The sequence below is a fragment of the Triticum dicoccoides genome, chromosome 4A, assembly GCF_002162155.2.
Source record: "Triticum dicoccoides isolate Atlit2015 ecotype Zavitan chromosome 4A, WEW_v2.0, whole genome shotgun sequence".
NCBI lineage: Eukaryota > Viridiplantae > Streptophyta > Magnoliopsida > Poales > Poaceae > Triticum > Triticum dicoccoides.
This window is the reverse complement of record NC_041386.1, coordinates 682,950,549-682,959,128: the sequence shown is the minus strand read 5'-3', so window position 1 is coordinate 682,959,128 and position 8,580 is coordinate 682,950,549. Positions and strand designations below refer to the sequence as shown.

At 43.9% G+C, this 8,580-nt stretch overlaps 2 long non-coding RNA genes across 2 annotated transcripts in view; both read right to left on the bottom strand.

Moving 5' to 3' along the window:
• LOC119289722 overlaps window positions 1-5,007 on the bottom strand; it is a 6,773-nt gene extending 1,766 nt beyond the window's left edge. The window contains exons 1-2 of the long non-coding RNA XR_005141594.1: window positions 4,769-5,007; window positions 4,467-4,586 (exon numbers count right to left, since the gene is read on the bottom strand). This is a non-coding gene — a long non-coding RNA (uncharacterized LOC119289722). The remainder of the gene's footprint in view (window positions 1-4,466; window positions 4,587-4,768) is intronic.
• Window positions 5,008-7,629: 2,622 nt separating this feature from the next.
• Window positions 7,630-8,580, bottom strand: part of LOC119289721 — a 3,019-nt gene continuing 2,068 nt past the window's right edge. The window contains exon 3 of the long non-coding RNA XR_005141593.1: window positions 7,630-8,199. This is a non-coding gene — a long non-coding RNA (uncharacterized LOC119289721). The remainder of the gene's footprint in view (window positions 8,200-8,580) is intronic.

Sequence of the window (8,580 nt, the reverse complement as noted above, 5' to 3'; positions counted from 1 at the left end):
CCCAGAACCTTGAGGACTACAGACTCATATTGAACCTTGACCAAAGATTGGACCAGAGAACTTACAATGCACCAATCAATTCAGAGGTAGCTGCAGTGTGGATTGAAGGAAATGAAAGAAGAGATACTTATGACAAGAGTGTAATACTACATGGGAACAACAACGAAATAGAGCACATTCGATCATATTATGGGTGTTATGATCCATTGTCGTACCCTTTGTTCTTTCCAAGAGCTGAGCTGGGTTGGCATAGGAAAATCCCAAAGAAGGATACACGAGAGGAAGGTATTGATGCTGATGATATCAATGATGATGATGAACCAGGTAAATTTTCAGACATTGTTCTATCCAAAATTAAATTTACATATACCAAACATTCCTACATATATATGCAACTAACTTTTCATTATTTGCACAGATTCAGTCAATGGCCTGTGGGTAACGATGAAAGAATACTATTGCTATAAATTGCATACACGGCCAAACATATTCAACCCAATATTGCATGGCGGACGACTTTTCCAGCAGTTTGCTGTAGATACATACATCAAGATTGAAAGCTCTAGACTAGATTACATCTGGCATCATCAAAAGGAAATAAGGGCAGATCTATATCAAGGCCTTCTAGACAGCATTCAAGCTGGAGAAGAAAAGGGAAACGCAGTCGGAAAACAGAGGGTACTTGCATCATCATTTATTGGAGGACCACGCGATAAACTTCGCCGGTATCTAGATGCTATGGCTTTGGTTAGAAAATATGGAAAGCCAGACATATTCCTCACAATGACCTGCAACCCCAATTGGGATGAGATCACACGTGAACTACAATCCGGGCAAACACCACAAGATCGCCCAGATATTGTAGTTCGTGTTTTCAGGGCGAAGCTAGAAGAAATGAAGAAGCAACTATTTCAGAAGGCCATTCTCGGAAAGGTTAAGGCATATACATATGTTGTAGAATTCCAAAAGAGGGGATTGCCACATGCTCACTTTTTGCTGATCATGACCGGAAAATATAAGTACACATGTCCAGAACAGTATGACAAAATCATCTCCGCTGAGCTCCCTAACAAGCACAAGTACCCAGAACTCTACAAAATGGTAATCAAACATATGATGCATGGTCCTTGTGGTGCATTGAATAAATTATGTCCATGCACAAAGAACCGTTCGTCATGCAAGAACAATTATCCAAGGCCATTTACCGAAACTACGATTCAAGGCAAGGACTCCTACCCAATATATAGGAGACGCAATGACGGTCGGACTGAAACGGTCCGAAATTGCAAACTGGATAACAGGTGGGTGGTTCCTTACAACCCTTATCTATTAAAGATGTTCAACTGCCACATAAATGTTGAGATATGCTCAAGCATTAAAGCCGTTAAGTACCTATTCAAGTACATCTACAAGGGTCATGATCGAGCATCTGTATCTGTAACTGACAAAGCAAATGAAGCCGAAATCGACGAGATTCAACAATACCGAGACGCACGCTGGGTGACGCCACCAGAAGCACTGTGGAGAATATATGGCTTCGAACTAAGCAAAATGCACCCGCCAGTCTTGCAACTACAGCTGCATCTCCCAAATATGCACATGGTTTCATATCATGGCAAAGAAAAAATAAAGAATGTTATCGACCGTGAAGGCACAGATATATCAATGTTGACAGCGTACTTTCATGCAAACAGCTTATATGAGAAAGCACGAGGCATACTATACAGAGACTTCCCGGAATATTATACTTGGCAAACACGCGGGAAGTTTTGGCAAGAGAGAAAACGGGCCGCTCTGTTCCAGGTTGGCAGAATCGTCTCAGCACACCCGGCTGAAGGAGAACGATACTATCTTCGAGTTCTCCTAAACCATGTGACAGGCGCCACCAGCTACGAAGACCTAAGAACAGTTGAAGCACAACTAATGCCAACCTTCCGTGAAGCTGCAGAAAAACGGGGGCTCATTGAGGCAGACAACACATTGGATGATTGCATGACAGAACCGGAGTTGTTTCGAATGCCATCATCGCTACGAAGGCTATTCGCGACAATCCTGGTGTTTTGCGAGCCTAGCAACGTCCGTAGCCTCTGGAACAAACACCTCGAGTCAATGTCAGAAGACTACAACAGAAACTGCAAATGCAAGCACACGGTCGAACAGATGGTGCTTAGAAATATCAGAGACATGTTGCACTCAATGGGAAAAGACATAAAATCATTTCCTCTTCCAGAGATCGAGAAACAACATGAGACGGCAGACGACGTACCTAGGGAGATCATCGAGGAGACCTCAATCGAGGTGGACCCGGAGGACGCAACTTTACATAGAAACCTAAACAACGAGCAGAGAAAGGCCTATGATGAAATCTTACACGCAATTGACCGCCAAAGAGGAGGCTTATTCTTTGTCGATGGACCGGGAGGCACAGGAAAAACTTTTCTTTACAGGGCACTCTTGGCCACAATACGCGGACAAGGCAAGATTGCTGTGGCGACGGCCACTTCCGGTGTTGCTGCTTCCATAATGCCCGGAGGGAGGACCGCACACTCGAGGTTCAAGATTCCACTAAAAATAGATGATGGAGCTATTTGTGGATTCACAAAACAAAGTGGGACAGCCAAGCTACTCCAAGCAGCATCACTAATAATCTGGGATGAAGCATCTATGACTAAGAGGCAGACAGTGGAGGCGCTAGACAAAAGCATGCGGGACATAATGGACAGACCAGATCTTCCATTCGGTGGAAAAACAGTCGTATTTGGAGGAGACTTTAGGCAAGTGCTCCCCGTTGTTCGAAAGGGAACAAGAGCCCAGATAGTAGATGCATCACTATGCAGGTCCGAGCTCTGGAATTCCATGCGTCAATTGAAGCTTGTGCACAACATGAGGGCTCAAAATGACAAGTGGTTCGCAGAATACCTACTACGCATTGGAAACGGAACCGAGGAGACAAATGATGATAGTGAAATACTTCTACCTGCAAGTATATGCGTGCCAAATAAGACGGATGATAATGGCCTGGATAGACTCATCGACAGTGTCTACGAAACGGACAATGCTTCCCTAAAATATCCAAAATACATCACGTCAAGAGCAATTTTATCCACAAGGAACGACTCTGTAGACAGAATAAACCTAAAAATGATTGATCGCTTCAAAGGAGAGGAGATGGTGTACCACAGCTTCGACTCTGTAGAAGACGACCCACATAACTACTATCCACCAGAATTCCTAAACACCCTCACCCCAAATGGACTGCCTCCACATATGCTAAAGCTGAAAATAAATTGTCCAATCATACTACTGAGGAATATTGACCCCGCTAATGGACTCTGCAATGGCACAAGATTGGTCGTGCGTGGATTCCAGAAAAATGCAATTGATGCAGATATTGTAGTAGGGCAGCACTCTGGAATGCGAGTTTTCTTGCCACGGATACCATTATGCCCATCTGACGACGACATGTTCCCGTTCAATTTCAAGAGGAAACAATTTCCAGTGAGACTAAGTTTTGCAATGACAATAAACAAATCGCAAGGTCAGACAATACCAAATGTCGGTGTCTACCTGCCTGAACCGGTTTTCTCACATGGTCAACTATATGTCGCTCTTTCTAGAGCGACCTCGACATCAAACATAAAAGTATTAACAGCAACACATGATGAGAACAAGGGGATGGATAAGAAGATCAGTGCAGGAGACACAGACACAAAGGAGAACAAAACGAAGGAGAAGAAGACGGGAAATAATAAGAAGATCGGTACAAAAGGCACAAATACAAAGAAGGACAAAAAGAGGAATAATCAAACAATTAGTACAAACAGGGCATACACAAAAAATATTGTCTACACAGAAGTCCTCACCAAATAGGTAATGCAACCTTTGAAATCTTTTTTCAAAATTTGTAAGTTCATTTACTAACAACTTACGCATTTAAGTTTCACATTACATTGCTAATTTTCTAACCTTACATTCATTATTTCAATTCTACAGAACCATTGATTCTACATAAGAATCCAAAAGTCAACTTCGGAGTTAGAATTTGAAACTACTTCAGCATCTTCAAGGAGCATATCTTCATGTCTGGAACCACTCACTCATTCATAGTTATTTCTTTATGATGTGTCCAATTACTACATGGATTAAATTTTGATCACATTGATGATCTCCATTATGATTGTGCAAATTATGTGTGCAAATTTAGCACCTCTGAGCATGTATACTTGCATTTGCAACTTGCAGTCCTTTTTTCATACTATATTGTGGCTCTGGATTGCTGTATCAACCAGACTGATTTGAACCTACTATGTGAAGACGAGGCTGATGCTTTTGGTTTGCTACTAACATTGGTTTAAAATTTGTTCAAATACTACACGGTGTTATTCAGACCTAGAGCATACAAAGAAGTTAGTGTGCTTGAAACAGGCAGACGGGCCTGCAGAAACTGGTGGCAGAGAAATGTGTACCTCCTTGAGATGTAGCCTCTTAGAAATTAGTATTGTATAGTAAGCACAAACTGGAACTGCACCAAGCGATTGATTTTGGCTCATTGAAGAAGATGCTCAGCAGACATTTGGAGCAGAGACCTGCAGATTTGGAGCAGAGACAGTTGAACTATCATCGATTGAGGTGAGGTTCCCACTAAATCTACCAACTGAGACCAAATCGGTTATAAAACACTAAATTAGATCCATGATGTAAATAATTAATCTCCATTGCAATGAGAATGGGGAAGAGAAGAGAGAAGAGGGTAAATTGCAGGAATTACCTTTGCAATATTGGAGGCCACGTCACGGAAGCAAGGGGAGGCGGAGGGTAGACAGGCGCGACGGAGAATGGAGAGGCCAGCGGCAGCTGTCTGGAGGCTCGCCGGGACGGCGGCAAGGTGGCGGCGTTGGTGTGAAGGGGCAGGCGGCGCACACGCGAGGTCGGCGTGGAGGACGCGCACTACAGAGAACTGGGAGGAGAGGAGGTCGGCAGGAGGGAAGCGAGCGGCGTCGTGGTAGTCGCGCCGCTGTGCGACAGCAAGAGGACGGCGAGCTGAGGCATATGAGAATAAGTCCGCCGCGTGCAGGAGGCTCTCAGGCAGATCGGGGAGGCAGAAGAGTTCTAGGGAAAGAGCAATGGAAGAGGCTGGCGTTGAGAGTGTGCCGACTACGTATAGTGGGCTTAGATAAAGATGGGCCGGGGCTGCCTCTTCAGTGTGTTTCTCTTTTTTAGTTTTTTCCCTATTTTATCGTTACTCACACAAAAACAATTTTAGTTTCAGCATATAGATTTTTTTTCTGACTAGGATTTAACAGAGGTTCAAATATTTCGAAGTTTTACAAACTTTCATGAAAACTGAGTTGGAATTATTACAATATCTCATCATCATAAGTTGTTATTAAATCTTATTATTCTCATCTGTTTCTTGAGAAATACTCACAACTTTTTTTGAGAGTGTGTGTGTTATGTATACCAAGTCCTTATGTTTCGTCCAAGCCCAAACGGTGCAAATTGTCAGTCGTAGTAAAATAAATGGATTTAAAAATATTAAAATTTGAAATAATATTTCTGAAAATGAAAAAAGTAGTGTTATTCTAAACTTTTAAAAAATTGAAAGACCATTCCATACACCACTACATTGTCATCGGATGAAAGTGTGGACCTGAAATACATCCCGACAAACGATGTTAGGGAGGCTTTTACTGAAAAGTGATACTTAAGGATACATGTTTACTGACACTCGTCAAAATTGAATATAAAAATTGTTGCAGAACGACACAAGGACTGGGTTTTACTAATTTTATCGCCCGTTGCAACGCACGGGCATTTGTACTAGTACCCCTAATAATAATACACAAAGATTGACGGTTGAGATTGATTTTCCACCCCATGTACAATACCCATCCTGTACCAACTCTGTTTCAGTCCACCTATGATACCACTAGAAAACCAATTGAGTTTTCCATGCCATGCACGATACCCATTGAAAGAGATCAATAAAATCAACTCTTGTCTGACCCACGTACAAACGATCGCAATAATCACGCCAATCGATCATGGGATCAGGAAGTGGGGAAAATAGACCAGCAAGACACGGAAGCCGCGATGACGAGATCGAGCTGGCTTCGAGGTCCTACTCACAGGTAACTTGGACGGCCTTGGATTCGGTGGCGCCAGCCGCCAGTCGCCTGTTGCATTGCCGATAGGCGTCGTGCATGCGCTACCGGCGGTGCCGAGGGCGGCCAGGGAGGGTGGAGGAGGTCCGGGTGACCTCGACCTCTGCACCAGCATTGCCTTCTCGCTGTTGTCCATCTACGCCGCTGTATCACTCCTGGTGTGTGCCGAGTGCCCGGGAGACACCCTGGACAAGATAATCCACCTCCTCACGCACGCTCCCCTGATGATCTCGGCAATCCTTGCCGATTATCGCGTTCACATGCGAGGCAGCCGTTAAAAATCCAACTTACCGCGAGGCCGCGTCAGAACGTAGAGAGTGGAGGCGCCCTTGAACGTCTGGGAGAGCACGGCGCGACACCTCAACTCCTGGGTCGAAGATTTCACTTTGAACCTAGGCATTGTCTCACCGACATCCTTGGGTCAGACTACGACCGTCGTGCTTTCCAATGCTGTATAATTGAAAGGAGCCTCGGCTCCCTGCAATTTCCTACAGACACGCACGCCGGCCAATGAAGCATCATCAATAAGATAACCTTCCGTCTGGTCTTCATGCGTGATCACCTGACAGGGAGCCGAGCCAGGAAGAACCTTTGATCCTGGACATAGCAATTGGCTCCTGCATTGATCCGCTTGCTTGAAGTCAGCCTATTCTTCTTCTCGCAATTCTCTAATCAGATCGCAGCTACATTATATGGTGTGTCAGCCCAAACAATAGTCAATCGCCAAGAATCATACCTATACATGACATGACGCTTGGTCTACAGAGTGGGAGAAACAAGATCAGTTATCTCCTTCCTTGATATCCCTTAATATTAAAGGCACCTGATATAATTGGCTTGTCAAAGCAAGCTATCCTGTTTTGGAGCCTTTTTATTCAGTTAGTATATTCTCAGTTATTCGTACAACTCCCGGGACTTGATCGTTCTTTTCATATGCACGGGACTGTATTGTAGACGGGACTGTATTCAACAATCTGCATGTCAATTAACCGCTTGATAGAAAATTGCACATCATGACATGCAGATTCTTTGGGGTCTTTAGCTGACTCCAATTTGTTATATTGGAGTGTCTTCCTTTCGTTTGACAGTGAGAAATTTCATCTATTGTCCCTATTTGCACAACACCAACTATATGTTGGAGAGTATCAACTCTTAATTCTGAAAAATCTTATGTACATTATGTGACTAGATCATTACCCGAGGTTGGGGGACAACTTCTTTTGCGATTAGTGCAGAGTCATTTTTCATGGGTTTAGAAAATCATTGTGAAAGACAACACCAATTCAATATTAATATTCCCCGCAAAAAAATCAATATTAATACAAATGGATTATGATGGGCAGTATTTTGCCTATGTAAAACAACTTTATAAAATTCTAGCCCGTGCAATTGAGCGGGCTACTTGGCTAGTAAGAGGAAAATCAGTTGTATGAGGAAGAAAATCTAACCATGTTTCCGCATTCGGTGCAAAACAAAGCAGACAACTTTAATAGGAAATTGTTTTTTTTAACACAATACAGACACAAGTGCTCATACATATGCGCATACACCCGCCCCTATGAACGCACAATGCACACCCTACCCCTATGAGTTGATTGACGGATTTGTCACATAGTATGGACCGTTATGCCCCGCGATGTTGGTGCATGCCCAGTCCACTGCAACTCCATCGACTGGACCAGTCCTGCGAGTAATCCCGACCCTTGTGAAAAGCTGAGCCAAACTTGGATGCGGGCACTCTTTTTTAACACAATACAGACACAAGCGCTCAGATATAGACGCACACACTCACCCCTATGAACGCACACACGCACACTCTAACCCTATGAGCACTTTTAAGAGACTGAGCCAGCATATCATCTTGAGATTTTACGAAGTCACCATAGGCATCTCGTCGTCGACGGGAACGTCTCCGCCCACTGAACGCGCATCGCCAGAAATCTTGAAATAAATCCAGGATAAATGCGAGCACTAGGACTTGAATCCTGGTGGGTTGCAGATGCGTGCACTCTTGAGGAACGGGAACACCAGCCATCTGAGGAAGAAGAGGAAGAAGTTAAAAAAAAGGTAACCCATGTAAGCACCACCCTAGTTTTGCCTAGCGAGGCTTGCTGTTTGCCCCGGCCGGCTAGCCAAAGTGGTCAACGAGTACTCGCATGAGAATGCAAGGCACGATTTTCTAGCGCTACGCCAAATGATTACCTATGCTCCCTAACTAACTTATGCTGCCTTGCCTTTTTTCTAGCTAAATTTTGTTCATGAGGCAAAATACTTCCAATAATTTCCAGGTAACACTAGTAAAAAAACAGGAGATTTGATGACAACCCCTCCTGGTTGGTTGACTTCTATCGTAAGCCCCTTTTGTGTCTTGCCCCAAACAGTGGGAAAGGGGCTTATGATCGAGAGGCACACCAAC